Source organism: Mobula birostris, chromosome 29 (genome assembly GCF_030028105.1).
Source record: "Mobula birostris isolate sMobBir1 chromosome 29, sMobBir1.hap1, whole genome shotgun sequence".
Lineage (NCBI taxonomy): Eukaryota > Metazoa > Chordata > Chondrichthyes > Myliobatiformes > Myliobatidae > Mobula > Mobula birostris.
In genome coordinates, this window is record NC_092398.1 from 22206004 (window position 1) to 22224707 (window position 18704).

The window sequence follows — 18704 nt, forward strand, 5'->3', positions numbered from 1 at the left end:
TCAGGTGTCCACCTGGTGTCGATAGATTGTCAGCGTCCCTCATGAACAGGCCTTTGGGCATCCGGGCTGTTCCAAACTAATGTGCACCGCGACAGCGTGGCGGTTAGCGTGATGCCATTACAGCTGGGGGCGTCGTGGTTCGGAGTTCAATCCCAGTGTCCTCTGTAAGGAGTTTGTACGTCCTCCCCGTGGGACGCGTGCATGGGTTTCCTCAGGGTGCCCTGGCTTCCTTCCACAGGACAAAGGCTTCAGGTTAGCAGGCTAACTGGTCACTACAAATTGTCCCGTGGTTAGGTTGGGTTAAATCGGCTGTTGCTGAGCGGTGCAGCTCGAAGGGCTGGGAGGGCCTATCCCACACCGTATCACTAAATAAACAAATAATATAAATTATTAATGATGTGCCTGACTAAAGGAATCCGTTCTGCTACACAACCTCCATGTCGCTCCATTCTCTGCACCTTCCTCCTCACCGCCCCGGCACGTCCCAGGCACCCACCACTCCCTGTGGAAAATTAAACTCCGCCCCCCCACACATCTCCTTCTTTACTCACCACCCGCCACCCCCCCCCCCACCTTCAGTCAGGGGTTCCGCAACCCCTTGCTAAATGGCGTAAACAAAGGTTGGGAATCCCCTGCTTTAAATGTATACCCTCAGGTTAAAGTTTCTGGTTGTGTCCTCTACCTGTGTCTGTCGTAATCTTATAAACCTCTATCAGGTCTCCCCTCAGCCTCCGCTGCTCCAGAGAAAACAGCCCAACTTTGTCCAGCCTCTCCTCCTCATGCTCTCTAATCCAGGCAGCATCCTGGTGACCCTCTTGCACTCTCTCGCCAGAGCCCCCGTAGCCGTCCCGTAACGGGGGAAACCAGACCTGCACACAGCACTGTCTGTGCCAAACACAACATCAAATTAAACTAATCGCCCCTGACTGAACGTAATCCTTATCACTCACAAATTTCTACAGATGTACCGTGGAGAGCATTCTAACTGGCTGCACCACCATCTGATATTGGGGGGGGGGGGGAGTGGGTGGCTACCGCACAGGATCAAAATACGCTGTAGAGATTTGTAAAATTACTCAGCTCCATCAAGGGCATGAGCCTCCGGAGTGTCCAGGACATCTTCATGGAACGACGCCTTGGGAAGGCGGCATCCGTCATTAAGGATCCCTACCACCCGGGCCAGGCCCTCTTCTCATTGTTACCGTCAGGAAGGAGCTACAGGAGCCTGAAGGCACACACCCAATGATTCAGGAACAGCTTCTTCCCCTCTGCTATCAGATTTCTGATTGCACACTGAACCCATGAACACTACCTCATTACTTTTTTAATTTCTATTTTCACACTATTTATTTAAACTATTTAATATATACATACTTACTGCAATTCACATTTTTTATGTTTTATTATCTATTGCAATGTACTGCTGCCGCAACAACAACAAATCTTGTGACAAATGCTGGTGATATTAAATCTGATTCATTGCCTGCGTGAATTTTTTCTGCGTCCACCATCACCCCTGGCAGACATTCCACTCTCTGTGTAAAGAAAACTTGCTCCTTTAAACTTTCCCACTCTCACCTTAAACACATGCCCTCTAATAATTGACATTTTGACCCTGGGAAATGGATTTTGTCTGCTGTTCACCTACCAGTCTCTGGATGGAAAGAAAACTTTCCCCACACACCTCCCTTAAACCTTGCCCCACTCACCTTAAGTGCCCTCTCTGCTATCTGACATTTCAATCCCGCTGGACAGGCTGTCCACTCTACCTGTGCTTCCCGTAATTTTAAAAACCTCTGTCGCAGGGGTTTACAACCTGGGGGTCCATGGACCCCTTGCTTAATGATATTGGTCCATGGTGTAACAAAGGTAGGGAACCCTCGCTCTACTGAATCTCTTGATTGGGATCTTGGTGTGCACAAACCAAGCCATACATCTGGGTGCTCCTGGCCTTCGCCCACTTCACCCCCTTCCCTGGCAGCAATGGGTCTGGAGTTCTCTTTAACTCAGCCCCTGGAGCTGGGTGTTTGGCATTAATTGCCCACCCTTGACTGTCCCAGGAGCGTGTGGCCGGGGGGGGGGTTAGTGAGCTCCCTCAGTCATCGGCTGCAGGGCTTGAAGGATCCTGGCGGAGGGGAGCCATACCGGATCCCGGAGGTTCCAATACGGGCTAGCAATGGTGCTGCTGACTGGATGACAGAAGGATTGAACAGGCTTGTGGTGAGGAGGGAGCACGGTGACGAGGAAGAGACAGTGAGGAGGGAGCTCCTCTGTGGGAGGGACGATGAGGGAGAGGCAGTGAGGAAGGAGCTCCACGCTGAGGGAGAGACGGTGAGGAGGGAGCTCCACTGTGGGAGGAATGATGAGGAGGGAGTGCAGTGATGAGAGAGGGGCAGTGAGGAGGGAGCACAGTGATGAGGGAGCTCACCGGTCTCTCTTCAACACATCCCAAATTCCCTCTGCCGTTGTTCAAACTCCTGCACAGCGTGGGGTCTCCAGCTGTTCACCCTGCCCCTCTCCCTCCACTCCGCTGCTCTCTTCTGCTCCCCTCTTCTCTCTCATTCACCCACCCCCACACCCCAAAGCCTGAGGCTGAGCTATTTGACTGTGTGAGGCATCGCAGACGAGCTCCGAGCTGAGGGAGGGATGGTGAGGGAGCTTCATTGTGTGAGGTACACGGAGGAGGGAGTGCCTCAGTGAGGGAGAGACGGTGAGGGAGCTCCACTGCGAGAGGGGCCGTGAGGAAGGATCTCCGTACTGCAGCTGAAACAGGCTCCGTTCGGGGCTTGGCTGTGATGCCTCACGTGGTCAAATTGCTCAGCATTCGGAGTCGGGGGGGGGGGGGGGCCGGCCAGGTGAACTACAGCGGACCCCAGGCCGTGTGGGAGTTCAAACAACGGCAGTGGGAAGTTGGGCTGTGTAGAAGAGAGACCGCGGGAGGTAGAGCTCGTGGTTAAAAAGCTTTCACACGGACATGGCTGCCCCCCCCAACTCTCCTCCTTTCTCGAAAGAGAAAAAGATCAGCTTTATTTGTCACGTGTACATCGAAACACACAGTGAACAGCGTCATTTACGTCAACGACCAACGCACTTCGAGGATTGTGCCGGGGGCATCCGCAAGTGTCGTCACACTTCCGGCACCAACATAAGATGTCCATAATTTACTAACCCACACGTCTTTGGGAGGAAACCGGAGCACCCAGAGGAAGTCACACAGTCATGGGGAGAACGTAGACTGCTGGTCTACACTATAGCACTGCTCTTCCTCCATTCTCCCCAACACACACACCCACGACACGCTCAATCTCTCTCACACACAGACACACACACACACATCCAAGACACGCTCGATCTCTCACACACACACATACACCCCCACGACACGCTCAATCTCTCTCACAGACACACACACACACATCCAAGACACGCTCGATCTCTCACACACACACATACACCCCCATGACACGCTCAATCTCTCTCACAGACACACCCACGACATGCTCAATCTCTCTCACAGACACACACACACACACACACATCCAAGACACGCTCGCTCTCAGACACACACACACACGCACAACACACACACAGATACAATCAGTACACACTTGGCTGTTCTACTGTTCCCCACACAACTGCAGTCGGTGAACTCACAGTGCCGGACGATGCCCTCGGCCAAAAGCAGGCTGCGGAGCGCAGGCTGGAGCCTGTAGCAATCGTCACAAGTCGTACAGTCACTCCCGCCACCCCCCACCACGTCTTCCCCCTCCCCCCCACCCCCGACGCCTGATGTCAACGTGAGAAGCCAAGAGCAGCCCTGGTGACTCACGCTCACACCCACAGGGTTCATGAGCAGGCCGTCTCGCTCGCCTTGCTGCTGGTGCCCCGCCTCCTGCTTCCACGGCTGTTACAGCCCCGGGGGGAGGGGGGGAGGAGAGAGAGGGAAGGAGTCCCACACTGAAGAGGGGTAGAGGGGGAGCTCTCATTGGTGAGGAGGGAACTCTACACAAAGGCACTGGCACTGAGGGAGCTCTGCGCTGTGGTACGGGTGGTAAGGAAGGCGCTTTGTGCTGGGGGGGGGGGGAGGTTGAAGAAGCTCCATATTGAGGGAGAGACAGCGAGGAGGAAGCACCACATTGCTGGAGGGACAGCAAGGTCGGATCTCGGTGCTGCGGGAGGAGAGGGGAGGAGGGAGCGTCGCGTTGCTGGAAGAGCAGGGGCGAGAGAGCACAGCGTTACTGGAGGTGTAGGGACAAGAGAGCGACGCACTCCAGGAGTGGGGACGAGGGAACGCTACTTTGCCGGAGGAGCATGGACGATGCAGCGCCGCATTGCTGGAAGAGTGGGGACGAGAGGGGGTGCCTCATTCCTGGTGGAGTGGGGAACGAGGGAGTGCCTCATTCCTGGTGGAGTGGGGACGAGGGAACGCCACGTTCCTGGAGGAGTGGGGACGAGGGAACGCCACGTTCCTGGAGGAGTGCGGACGAGGGAATGCCTCGTTCCTGTAGGAAAGGGGACAAGGGAGCACCACGTTCCAGGAGGAGTGGGATGAGGGAGTGCCTCATTCCTGGAGGAGTGGGGACGAGGGAGTGCCTCATTCCAGGAAGAGTGGGGACGAGGGAGCATGACATTCCAGGAGGAGTGGGGACGTAGGAACGCCACGTTCCAGGAGGAGTGGGGACGAGGGAGCACGACGTTCCAGGAGGAGTGGGGACGAGGGAATGTCATGTTCCAGGAGGAGGACGAGGGAACGTCTCGTTCCTGGAGGAGTGGGGACGAGGGAGTGCCTCGTTCCTGGAGGAGTGGGGACGAGGGAGTGCCATGTTCCAGGAAGAGTGGGGACGAGGGAGCATGACATTCCAGGAGGAGTGGGGACGAGGGAACGCCACATTCCAGGAGGAGTGGGGACGAGGGAACGCCTCGCTCCTGGAGGAGTGGGGACGAGGGAGCACCACATTCCAGGAGGAGTGGGGACAAGGGAGTGCCTCGTTCCAGGAGGAGTGGGGACGAGGGAGCATGACATTCCAGGTGGTGTGGGGGAGGTGGGAACGCCACGTTCCAGGAGGAGTGGGGACGTGGGAGTGCCACGTTCCAGGAGGAGTGGGGATGAGGGAATGCCGTGTTGCCAGAGGAGAGGGGAGGAGGGTGATGCTTCGTTCCTGGAGGAGTGGGGACAAGGGAGCACCACGTGGCTGGAGAAGCAGGGAAGAGGGAATGCCTCGGTGTTGGAGGAGTGGCCGGGGGGGGGGGAGGGGAGGGGGAACGCCACTTTGCCGGAGGAGCAGGGAGGATGGAATGCCTCATTCCTGGAGGAGTGGGGTCGAGGGAGTGCCATGTTGCTGGAAGAGTGGGGCGGAGGGAGTGCCGCGTTCCAGAAAGAGTGGGGACGAGGAAACGCTACTTTGCTGGAGGAGCAGGGACGAGGAGTGCCTCATTGCTAGAGGAGAGGGGAGGAGGGAACAGCACGTTGCCAGAGGAGCAGGGACAAGGGAGTGCCTCGTTCCAGGAGGAGTGGGGACGAGGGAGCATGACATTCCAGGAGGAGTGGGGACGTGGGAACGCCACGTTCCAGGTGGAGTGGGGACAAGGGAGCACGACGTTCCAAGAGGAGTGGGGACGAGGGAGTGCCTCGTTCCTGGAGGAGTGGGGACGAGGGAGCACCACATTGCTAGAGGAGAGGGGAGGAGGAAACAGCACGTTGCCAGAGGAGCAGGGAGGAGGGAATGCCTCGTTCCTGGAGGAGTGGGGTCAAGGAAGTCTTGTGTTGCTGGAGGAGCAGTGGGGAGGGAGCGCCATGTTGCTGGAAGAGCGGGGAGGGGGTATCGCTATTTTGCTGGAGGAACGGGGAGGAGGGAACGCCATTCTGCACAGGGACAGTGAGGAGGGTGCTTCATGCCGTGGGAAGGGTAGCGAGGAGGGACCTCCGACTCCAAAATGAACACAAAAAAAATGCTAATCGTAAAGATCTTTAGATGAATCGAGTCTCGGACAGCAGCCGATATAAACACGACAACTAAAATGGTGAAATACCCAGGTCCTGTTACAAGATACTGGTTGGAACACCCTCACTCCCTCTCACAGTCACACACATGCACGATCCTTTAGACTAGCCACAATGCACAACCAACCACAAGTGCCAGAGGAAAGAGTTAACGTTCGCTGGCCCAGACAGGGGAGAACAGATAAAGTAGCTCAATAAAGAAAATCACACGTGTGCTTGCCAGCCGCTCCCTCCCTGTGTGCAAGAGCCTACGTCTCTAATCTCCCAGTTTACCCATTCAATCCCTCCCATCTGGGGGAGGGGGAGAGGAGGGGAAGAGGGAGGGAGGGAGAGTGGGTGAGTGAGTGAGAGAGAGAGAGAGGGGGGAGGGAGTGTGTGTGTGAAGGAAAGGAAGAGAGTGTGTGAAAGAGAGAGCGTGTGAGGGAGAGAGCGTGTAAGGGACAGATCGTGTGAAGGAGAGAGCTTCTGAGTGAAAGACATCGTGTGTGGGGGGAGAGAAGGAGAAATACAAAGTGAAACAGGTACACAGGTGAATGCAAACACAGAAGGAGACACAGAGCGAGAGAGAGAAACAGAAAGGGAAACGCACAGTGGGACACACACACACACACACACAGCAAACCAAGAGAGTGTCACACATGCACGCGCACTCAGAGACGCAGAAAGAAAAATAGAGGCGGTGAGAGAGAAAACCACATAGTGAGACAGACACACAGATAAACAGAAGCAGACAGAAAGAGAGTATGTGTGTGTCAGTCTTACGGAGAGACTCGCACAGGCAAAGAGTGAGAAATAGAGAGCGCGAGTGTCAGTCACGGAGAGACATGTATAGATATAGTCTGAGCGAAACAGAGCGAGCGAGAGACGGAGACAGAGGCAGGGACAGGGACAGGGAGAGGGAGAGAAACAGACAGCGTCACACTCAGAGAGATAGGCACACACGAGACGGAGCAGAGAGGGAAGAGACACAAGACACTTATTCAGAAGGACAATCGGACAAACACATACATCGTCAAGGCAGAGACGGGGGGAGAGAGAGAGAGAGAGAGAAAAGCAGAGATGGAGATGGGGGGAGGGAGGGGGAGAGAGAGAGAGAGAGAGAGAGAGAGAGAGCACAGAGACGGAGACAGGGAGAGACGGGAAGAGAGAGAGAGAGAGAGAGAGAGAGAGAGAGAGAGAGAGAAGCAGAGACGGAGAGAGAGCGGGGCAGAGAGGTGCAGCGAGAGGGGTAGAAGCGCCAGCGGAGAGCAAGAGCGAAGACGAACGTCGAGACCACCGGCACAACAAACACAAGACCACCTACTGCCAGTGCCCACACTGAATGGGCCCTTCCCGATGGCCGTACTTCGCTGCTCCGGCTGCAGACAGCAGAGGGGAGGGGAGGGTAGGGTTGTCCGGGCAACCGTTCCCAAATAAGGAACGGTGGATTCCGCTCCGGCCCAGCGCATCCGCCTGCTGCCGTCCCTGCACAGCCCAGAGGGCGGAACTGAGAGCGCTGCTGTGGGCTGGGAGGTCACGAGCAGATTGGCTCCCGGGAGTCTGCACAGGACGGGGCCTGTTCCTCACAGCTCAGCCCGGGTCAGCCCCACTGCAGGGGGAGGGGGAGAAATAGTGACATGGGGGGGCAGAGAGAGAGGAGAAAGACAGGGCAAAAAGGGGAAGAGAGGGGAGAGAGAGGGCAAAAAGGGGAAGAGAGGGGAGAGAGAGGGGGGAGGGGAGAGAAGATGGAGGGAGGGGTAGAGAGATAAGCAAGAGAGGGAGAGAGTGGAGAAGGGGGAGAGAGGGAGAGGGGAGAAAGTGGGGGAGAGGGGAGAAAGAGTTGGGGGGGAGAAAGGAGAGAGATATAGCGGGATGGAGGGCAGAAGGGAGAGAAAGAGGGGGAGATACAGGGGAAGAGAGAGGGGACAAAGAAGGGAGAGAGAGGGAACAGGAGAGGGGGAAGGAGAGAAGCAAGGGAGGGTTCAACTGAATGGTATAACAGAATGAGGAGGGAATGGTGCACAACGAGAGTACAGAGCAAGGGGGTACAGAGCGGTGAGGGGGTTCAGAGCGAGACGGGGTACGGAGCGAGGGGGGCTTGGAGCGAGACGAGTATGGTGTGAGAGGGGGTACGGAGCGAGACGGGGCTCGGAGCGAGACGAGTATGGTGCGAGACGGGGTACAGAGCAAGAGGGGTTCAGAGCGAGGGGGGTACGGAGCGAGACGGGGTTCAGAGAGAGAGGGGTTCGGAGAGAGAGGGGTTCGGAGCAAGAGGGTTCGGAACGAGACAAGGTTCGGAGCGAAGGGGGTTCAGAGCGAGGGGGATTCGGTGCGAGGGGGGATTGGGAGCGAGGGGGATTGGGAGCGGGGGGGGATTGGGAGCGGGGGGGGATTGGGAGCGAGGGGGATTGGGAGCGGGGGGGGATTGGGAGAGAGGGGGGTTCGGAGCGAGGGGGGGTTCGGAGTGAGAGGGGTTCGGAGCGAGGGGGGTTCGGAGCGAGGGGGGTTCAGAGCACGGGGGGTTTCGGGGCGAGGGGGGTTCGGAGCGAGGGGGGATTCGGAGCGAGGGGGGATTCGGAGCGAGAGGGATTCGGAGCGAGAGGGATTCGGAGCGAGAGGGGGTTTGGAGCGAGAGGTGGGTACGGAGCGAGGGGGGTTCTGAGCACGGGGGGGTTTGGAGCGAGGGGGTTCGGAGCACGGGGGGGGGGGGGGGGTTCCGAGCCAGAGGGATTCGGAGCGAGGGGGGTACAGAGCAGCAAGGGGGGGATCAGAGCAAGGGGAGTTCAGAGCAAGACGAAGTACGGTGCGAGACAGGGTACGGAACGAAGGGGGTTCAGAGCGAGACGGGGTACGGTGCGAGATGGGTTCGGAGCGAGACGGGGTTCGGAGCGAGGGGGGTTCGGAGCGAGATGGCATTCGGAGCGAGATGGCGTTCGGAGCGAGACGGGTACGGAGCGAGACGGGTACGGAGCGAGACGGGGTACGGAGCGAGACGGGGTACGGAGCGAGATGGGGTACGGAGCGAGGGGGGTTCGGAGCGAGAGGGTTTTCAGAGGAGGAAGGGGAGTGAAGGGGAGGGCAAGGGGTAAGCGGCGGGGAGAGAGGGAAGGGGAGTGTAGGGAGGGAGGAAGGGAGGGTGGAGGAAGGGGATGGGGGTGAGAGATTGGGAGAGGGGGGAGACAGGGGAGTCGTGAGAGGAGCTGCCTGACCTACTGAGACTTCCCTCCATCATCCACTGTCTCCCTCACCCACACTGTGGCACTCGGGACAGGGAGGGGCTCTTGGGTGGACTGGAATGAGACGGGGTAGGGGGGAGCCCGAGAGCTGTGGGCCACTGGGAGACAGTGGCTGCAGTTCAGGGTTACGATGCTCGCCTCCACCCCCCCCCCCCATCAGGACACCCAGTCTGCCCAGTTTGCCCTTCAATATATCACCTGCAGGACACTGCCCCCAACAGTGGAATAGCAACTCTCTCTACATATCTCATGAAATATCTCTTCTCATTAAGGGATCACCATGATTAGTGACGCTATTACACCTCGGGGGTGTCGGAGTTGGGAGTTCAATCCTGGCATCTTCAGTAAGTGGGATGTACGGATTCTCCCCAGGTCCTCCACTTTACTCCCACAGTTCAAGGACGTTTCAGTCAGTAGGTTAACTGTGCATTGTAAATTGTCCTGTGATGGTCAAGGTTAAATCGGGGTTGTTGGGGGTTGCTGGGTGGTGTAGCTCAGTGTGTGTCAATAGGCAGATAGATAGGCGGGAGGATAGAGAGGTAAATAGATAGATAGACAGATAGATAAGCAATCGTACATTGAGGGAGAGGCGACCCTTTCGGTTTCTCTTCCCACATCCCTGATGTGTGTCGAGGCCTCTTCATCCGCGTTCGCTCGAAACAGAGATCGAAAGGACTCATCGAGCTGTGTAGTGTGCAAACAGTCCCCTCGACTTGACCCATCCATGCCATCTAAGCCAGTCCCATTTGCCTGCCCGCATTTGACTTGTATCCCTCTTAGCCATTTCTGTCTTTTAGACGCTGCAATTCTGTGCATGTACGGACCACCCTGTGGGTGAACAAGTTGCCTCACAGGTCCCCTTTAAATCACTTGTCCCCTTGCAAACCACTTCTGTAGAAAAGTTTGCAAGAACAACCACGGTCATGGAAAGACCACAATCGCCCACGTCATACGGCATGGCACAAGATGAGGATGGTATCAGTTCTCCTTTGCTTCAAGAAAATCAGTCCCAGCCTGTCCAACCTCTTCTTGTAACTCAATCCCTCCAGTCCCGGGAACATCCTGGTGAATCTTTCCTGTCCCCTTCCCCAGCTTAATGACATCCTTCCTATAGCTGGGCGACCAAAACTACATACAATACTCTTAGAGTGCGGTCTCACCGACATCCTGTACTGGTGTAACGGACGTCCCAACCCCTGTACTCAATGCCCCATCCAATAGAGCGACACAGGTCAAACACAAGCAAATGGGGAGAGGTGACGAGGTCGACATAGAAGAGATGGGCCAAAGGGCCTGATATCACGACCTGTAAGACATCCCCTACAAGGCCCTATTCCTCCCCACACTTCCCCTCCTGCAATTCATTCTCTCCTGCTCATTGCCATCCATGCCCCGCAGATTCAACCCCCTCCCCGGCGAGGGCAGGGCAGGCCACCATTTACAGTGGCCCGCTAACTCAGTAGGCTGCGTGAGAAAAATCAGAGAATCCTGCATGGTCGGAGGGAGTCACACACAGACGCTGGCAGATGCCAGGATCGAACCCTGGTCTCTGACTCAGAGAAATGGCAGCTCTACCCACTGTGGCACACTCTCCACTCAGATTTCTCCCTGACAAAGTGAACCTTTGTCCAATGTCCAGTGTATCCCTTCTTGAACGAGGGGAGTATAAGATCGCTCCAGGGTTTCCAGCTTTGACAGAAAGAAGACAAAGCATGGTAGGATTCTTAGCAGTGTGGAGGGACTGAGGAATCTTGGGATCCAAGTCCATAGATCCCGCAACATGGTCATGTATGTTGATATGGCAGTTAAGAAGATGTACAGCTATAAAACTCTGGTTAGATCACACTTTGGAGTAACGCAGCAGGCCAAGCAGCATCTGTAGGAAGAGGCGCAGTCGACGTTTCAGGCCGAGACCCTTCGTCCTGACGAAGGGTCTCAGCCTGAAACGTCGACTGCGCCTCTTCCTACAGATGCTGCTTGGCCTGCTGCGTTCACCAGCAACTTTGATGTGTGTTGCTTGAATTTCCAGCATCTGCAGAATTCCTGTTGTTCACACTTTGGAGTATTGAGTTCAGTTCTGGTCACCTCGTTATGGGAAGGATATGGAAGCTTTTTGAGAGGGTGCAGAGGAGGTTTACCAGGATACTGTCTGGATTAGAACACGTATCTTATGAGGATGTTGAGTGAGTTGGGGCTTTTCTCTTTGGAGCGAAGGAGGATGGGAGGTGATCAGATAGAGGTGTAAAAGGTGATAGATAGAGTGGACAGCCAGAGAATTTTACCCAGAAGACATCCTTTTTAAGATGTTTGTAGGAAAGTATAAGGGAATGTTAGCGGGAGGGCTGTTATCAGTGGTGGGTGCGTAGAACACACAGCCAAAGGTGGACAGCTAATGCCCTTCCCCAGGGCAGAAACAGCCAATACAAGAGGGCATAATTTCAAGATGACTGGAGAAAAGTAAAGGGGCAGGTGTGGGGGTAGATATTACACAGAGAGTGGTGGGTGCAAGGAACGGGCTATTGGAGATGGTGGCAGAGGCAGATACATAAGAGATATTTAAAAGAGTCTTACACAGGCACAAGGATGCCAGAAAAATGGAGGGAAAGGTTAGCTTGGTCTTGGAGTAGGTTAAGGGATTGGCACATTATCGTGGGCCGAAGGACCTAGAATGTGTGTACTGTTCTACGTTCAGATACGATAGCAGAAAAATAAATGCAGGAATAAATGAACCCAGCCACGAAACAACATAAAGACATCTGCAGGCATGAAGAGAACTTCTTAGCATGTGGTGGACAGAATCTCCTAGCAGACTGTCAACTTGGCTAAGGATCGCAACCCATGTTGAAGAACTAGGGTCAATAATACCCAAGAGTTTCCTGTTGAATTCACAAGAAACTTGCACCAATTGGCGGCGCAGCGGCAGAAACTGCAAGTAGTTTCAAACTCCTACACGATCGGGAAAGCTCACCAACGCCTCTGCTTTCTGAGCGAGCTGGACTGTGCACATCCACACTCACGTCATTCTGCAGATGTGCTGGAGCGCGCATCCCAACAAGCTGCATCACCGCTTGCTACGGAAACAGGACAGGAAGCCTCTGCGATGGGGAGTCAAAAACGGCCCAGCGCATCACCGGCACCAACCTGCCTGCCATCAAGGACTTGCATACAGAAAGGGCCAGTAACCACATGAAGGATCCCACCCACCCTGCCCATGGACTGTTTGTCCCAATCTTATCAGGGAGGAGGCTACGCAACATCCAGGCTAGGACCACCAGATTCAAACTCAGTTACTTTCCCCAAGCAGTAAGGCTGATCAACACCTCCACCCACAAACTCCACCACTGCTTTATTATTTCCTGTCAGTCACCTTACGTACAATCAATCTATCTCATGTACTAATATTTATTGTGTGTTTTTATTATTATTATCATCATCGTGCTCTTTATCTTTTGCATTTTTTTTGTGCTGCATTGGATCCTGGATAACCATTATTTCATTCCCCTTACACTTGTGCACAGGAAGTGGCTGGATAAAGCACCGAACCCACCTGAAGGTAACAAAATGAGGAAGATGGGGGTAACCTTAACCAGGTTTGGATGGGTTTTGACTGTCAAAGTTCAAGATAAATTTTAATATCAAACTACGTACACTCAGTGGCCATTCGAGCTACACCCGTACACCTGCTTGTTAATGCAATTATCTAATCAGCCAATCAGATGGCAGCAACTCAATGCATGCATAAGAGCATGTAGGCATGGTCAAGAGGTTCAGTTGCTGTTCAGACCAAACATCAGAATGGGGGAAGAAATGTGACCTAAGTGACTTTGACCGTGGAATGATTGTTGGTGCCAGATGGGGTGGTTTGAGTATTTCAGAAACTGCTGATCTCCTGAGATTTTCATGCACAGCTGTCTCTAGAGTTTACAGAGAACAGTGTGAAAAACAAAAAAACATGCAGTGAGCGGCTGTTCTGTGGGTGAAAACGTCTTGTTACTGAGAGAAGTCAGAGGAGAATGGCCCGACTGGCTCAAGCAGACAGGAAGGGGACAGTATCTCAAATAACCATGCGTTACAACAGTGATGTGCAGAAGAGCTTCTCCGAATGCACAACACGTCAAACCCGGCAGTGGATGGGCTACAGCAGCAGAAGACCACGAACATAAGTTCAGTGGCCACTTCATTAGGTATGGGGGGGAGGAGCTAATAAAGTGTCCACTTTGTGCACATGTCACCATTTACAACCCCGAGATTCATTTTCCTGTAGGCATCCACAATAAATACAAAGAAACACAATAGAGCCAGTGAAAAGCTGCACACAAAGACAGACAACCAATGTGCAAAAAAGACAAACTAACATAAAAAATTAATACAAATAAATAAGTAATAAATAACACTGAGAACGTGAGTTGTCGAATACTTGAAAGTGAGACTTAGGTTGCGGAATCAATTCAGTGTTGAGGTGAGTGAAGTTATCCACACTGGTTCAGGAGCCTGATGGTTGTAGGGTAATAACTGTTCCTGAACCTGGTGCTGTGCAACCCAGAGCTCCTGTACCTCCTTCCCAAATACAGCAGCGAGAAGAGAGCACAGCCTGAATGTATGGGTTCTGGGAAAGCACTTAAGACCAAAGATATAGAAGCAGAATTAGGCCATTTGGCCCATTGAGTCTATTCTGCCATTTCATCAAGGCTTGGAAGAATCTGAAGTGTTGGATTTGAAGCAGCTGTTGGTCTTTCCTTTATTCCCCTCCCAATCTCCACAGCCCTTCAACTCCCCTCCTCTCCAGTCACTGCCCAGCCCAGCAGAGAAATGAACCTTCCTAAAGGGCCCCGCATGCCAGCCCCGAAATAAGAAGGACAGTTAGGTCAGGAACAGGATTGAACTGGCAGCACACAGCCAGTCCCCAGGCCTCGGTGGAACCTGTAACCTGGGACCCAGCCACTCGCCTGAACCAAGCACAGAATGGCACAGGGACAGCCCACACAACCCTCCACGTCAATGCCAAATTAAACTGGGTCCCATCTGCTGGCACATGACCTTTAACCCTAAACATCCTGCATATTCATCTGTCTGTTAAAATGCCACAATGTAGGACCCCAATGGGGACATGCAGACACATTTTTCACATCGTAGCTCTCCCTCAGCACACCGCGTCACTCACTGTATCCCCAGGGACATTAATCCAGCTCCTTCACACCATCCCTCAGCGACCCCTCTCCCCCAGCACGCCGCGTCACTCACTGTATCCCCAGGGACGTTAATCCAGCTCCCTCACACTATCCCTCAGTGACCCCTCTCCCCCAGCGCACCGTTTCACTGACTGTATCCCCACTGACATCAATTCGGCTCCCTGACACAGTCCCTCAGTGACCCCTCTCCCGTGTCAATGACTGCATCCCCACTGACGTTATCCCAGCTCCCTCACACCGTCCCTCAGCGATGGCTCTCCCCCAGCGACCTGCATCTCTGACTATATCCCCACTGACATTAACCCAGCTCCCTCACACTGCATTCAGTGACGCCTCTCCCCCAGCACCCCGTGTCACTATTTTCACTTCCTGACCGTCAGACTTTGAGCTGTTCTCATAACAGTCCTTACTCTTCAGAGCTAGCGTGCATTTACAAACATCGCCGTGAATGATAATAACCAGCGTGGTTTTCTTTCCTCTTTATCTGATTAGGGCAAGTTCCGAACCAAACTGAACTTGCTGCGGTGAGGTGCCTGACTATCAGATCTCACGATCTCCTGCCTACCTGCAGCCGACCATGATGGATAAGGGAGCGATTTCACTGTGTCGACACAAGCGGTTCTGCCGGCACCCGAAATCTACAGCAACATGCACACAGAACGCTGGAAGAACCCAGCAGGCCAGGCCGCATCGAGGGAGGGCAATAAACAGTTGGGGTTCCGGGCCGAGACCCTTCGTGAGGACTGGAAAGGAAGGCGGCAGAGACCCAAATAAGGAGGTGGGGGAGGGGGAGGTGATAGGTGAGGCAGGATGGCGGGGGAAATGAAGTGAGGGGGGATCAGATGAAGGGCTGAAGAAGGAGGAATCTGATGGGAGAGGAGAGCCAATCATGCGAGAAAGGGAAGGAGGTGAGGAACCAGAGGGAGATTAAAGATAATTTGTCACAAGTACATTGAAACACACAGCAAAATGCGTCATTTGCAGCAACAGCTGACACAGTCCGAGGATCGTGCTGTCGCCATGCCTCCGGCGCCCACACTTCACTGACCCTAACCCGCTACATCTTGGGGGGAGAAACTGGAGCACCCGGAGGAAAGGGCGCAAGGTCACAGGGTCACGCAGTTACGGGCAGCGGCAGGAATTGAAACCAATCGTAAAAGTGCTGCACTAGCCGTTATTATTACCCCAAGCGAGGTGACAGGCTGTGGAAAGGAGGAGAATGGGTGAGAGGGCCACTAAAGTAAGGGAGGGGCGGAGGGGGAGAAATCAGCGGACAGCAAGTCAATATTCATGCCATCAGGTTGGACAGATGACCAAAATGGAATAAGAAGTGGACTCAAGAGAGATTACAGATGCTGGGAACCTTGAACGTCACCAATAAAACGCTGGAGGAAATCGGCAGGATCTGATGAAGGGTCTCACCCTGAAACGCCAACTGTTTATCCCACCTCCCCGACTCCCTTGATGCTGCCTGACTTGCTGAATCACCATTTAAAAGCCACGTAACACAAATACAGGCTGTTCGGCCCATCGTGTCCACCGAAACCCGTCCCGTTCCCCAGCACTGGGTCCTCGGCCATTCAAGAGCTCATACAGGTACTTCTTCAATGCTGTTAGAGAATCTGACCCCTCCCCAGCCTCAGGCAGTGAATTCCAGATCCCAACCCACCTCTGGGAGGTAAAAATTTACCCCTCAGATCCCCTCACCCTAAACCCATGCCCTCTGGGTTTGGACGCCTCTGTCCTGGGGAACTTTCCTCTGCCCTTCGTCATTCTGTCCACCTCTATCAGGCTCCCCCCCTCAGCCTCCCCAGCTTCAGGGAGAACAGACCCAGCCTCTCCGTGTAACTGAAACGCTCTGTTCCTGGGTAACGTGCTGGGGAAATCCCTTCTGCGCTCTCTCCAGTGCAGAGGTTCAAAGGATCATTCAGTATCCAGGTACGTACAACCTGAAATTCGTACTCTTCACAGACAGCCACGAAACGAGAAACCCCATAGAACCAATGATGGAAACATGGTAGCCCCGAAAGCCCCCCTCTCTTCAGTGCAACAGTATAAAATAGCAGGCCCTTTGGCCCACTTCATCTATACTGAACACCACACCAAATTAAACTGAACCCCTTCTGCCTACACATGATCCATTTCCCTCCATATTCTCTGCACATTCTGGAGGCTACCTAAAGGTCTCTTAAACGCTTCCATTCTTCGCCTCGCCCCTTAATTCATCTGATTAATGATGTTCCCCTGCGCTCTGAAACCCCCCCCAACATGCAGACTGCGACCTGCCAAGGACGATCGCGGTTGGCACAGGCTTGCAACCAACTAGTCTGTTCAAGGGGCGAGGAGGAGAGAGTGTCACACTGCGGGATGGGTGGTAAGGAGAAAGCACCGTGCTGCAGGAGGGGTGACAAGGAGGACGCGTTGCAGGAGGGGTGACGAGGAGGAAGCACCGCACTGCAAAAGGACCAGTGAGGAGGGAGCACCATACTGCGGGCATACAAGAGAGACTGTGCAAGGAAAACTTCTACCCTGCTGATGCAAGGCTACTGAAAGGCCCTGTAGTGCATGGTGCCTTCTTCACCACCGCGTGTATTACATCACGGCTTGGTACGGCAACTGCTCTGCCCGTGACTGCAAGAAACCACAGGGAGTTACGGACACATTACGGAAACCAGCCTCCCCTCCATGGACTTTGTCTACACCTATCTCTGCCTGAATATTAAATACCCTGCCCACCCTGGACATTCTTTCTTCTCACTGCTACCATCAGGGAGGGAGCCTGAAGACACACACTCAACGATTCAGGGACGGCTTCTTCCACTCTGTCATCAGATTTCTGAATGGACAATGAAACCATGAACACAAACTCAGTATCCTCTTCTTCTCTCTTTCGGCACTACTTATTTAATTTATTCTTTATATATACTTCTGATTGTAACTTGCAGTTTTATTACTATGTATTGCATTATACTGCTGCCACCAAACAACAAATTTCACCAGATATGCCAGAGATAATAAACCGGATTCTGAGTCTGAACAGAAGATACAAAAGCCCGAAAGCACATACCACCAGACTCAAAGACAGCTTCTAACCCGCTGTGATCAGACTCTTGAACGGACCTCCCCAGTATGATAAGACGGACTCTTGACCCCCACAATCTGCCTCGTCCTGACCCTTGCACCTTATTCTCTGCCTGTGCTGCACTTTCTGTGTGACTGTAACACTTTACTCTGCATTCTGTGAGTGCTTTTCCCCTCGAAGAGGCGACACAGTGAAGGGATCTGTATGGATGGCAAGGTTTCCAGTACAAGAGGCAAGAATAAACCCGGTTTACCGGTGGACCCACCACGGCCTCTCTCCCAGCCTCTCAGGCTGAAGTCATCCTGCAGCAAGCACACCCCACTCACTCTCGCACAGCACACTCCAGTACACATCTCTGCACAGACAATAAACACACACGGCTGCTGACGTTTTACATCCAGCTGGCTGAGGAGCTGATGGCACCAGTGTGGCTATGAGAGGGCAGGGGGTCAGTGTAAGGGGAGGGGATATGGGGGGAGGGGGAAGAAAGAGGGGTAACAGGTAGAGAAAGGAAGAGGGGGAGATTGGGGTGTGGAGGTACAGGAGAGGGGTGAGGGGGAGTGGGAGGAGGGGAGGAGGGGAGGGAGAGCGGGTGGAGGAAGGGAGAGAAGGGGGGAGGGAGTGAGTAGGAGGGGTAAGGGTGAGGGAGGGGAGAGATGAGGGAGGGGAGGGGTAGGGGGAGTGGGGAGGGAAAGGGAGAGGGGGAGAGAAGTGGGGGTACAGGGGAGGGGAGGGAGAATGGGGGACACAGGATTAACCCACAAAGACTGGCTGCCCTCTGACAGAATATGGTGAGTGGGGTGTGGGAGGAGGGAAGTAAAAACAATGAGCCATGACTGTGGGGGGAGTCCAGCACGGAAAAGATACCTCACCCGTGCCCCCCACCCCCACTCTATTTACTCTTTGCATGCACGTCCTCGGCAGGCTTCTCTGTCGGGCAGATGAATTATGAAAGCGTCCCTGAGCCCTGGTTCACAGCCAGGGCTGGAATAGGTCCAGAGCAAAGCCCTGAGCCAGCCTTTACAGGGTGTACACATCCTGTGCTCTGTGATCAACCGCAGCCCACCCTCCCCCACCCCACACACACACACACCAACATACCTACCTACACACACACACATACACACACAAATTCTCACAGAGACACACACACACACATATATACCTACACACACAAACATTCACAGAGAGAGACACACACACAGACACACCTACAC

The 18704-nt window shown here is 54.1% G+C and overlaps 1 protein-coding gene across 8 annotated transcripts in view; it reads right to left on the minus strand.

Moving 5' to 3' along the window:
• LOC140190051 (methyl-CpG-binding domain protein 1-like) overlaps positions 1–18704 on the minus strand; it is a 160978-nt gene that overhangs the window by 69692 nt on the left and 72582 nt on the right. Inside the window, exon 1 of one of the 8 annotated variants that reach the window (XM_072246483.1) lies at positions 7305–7477. The exons of 4 other annotated variants lie outside the window; for them this stretch is intronic. The gene's annotated coding sequence lies outside the window, so the exon portion shown is untranslated. Of the gene's footprint in view, positions 1–682; positions 886–3169; positions 3609–3654; positions 3746–7304; positions 7478–18704 lie in introns of those variants that run through there. 3 more of the 8 variants (XM_072246482.1, XM_072246486.1, XM_072246484.1) reach the window with 3 other exon arrangements.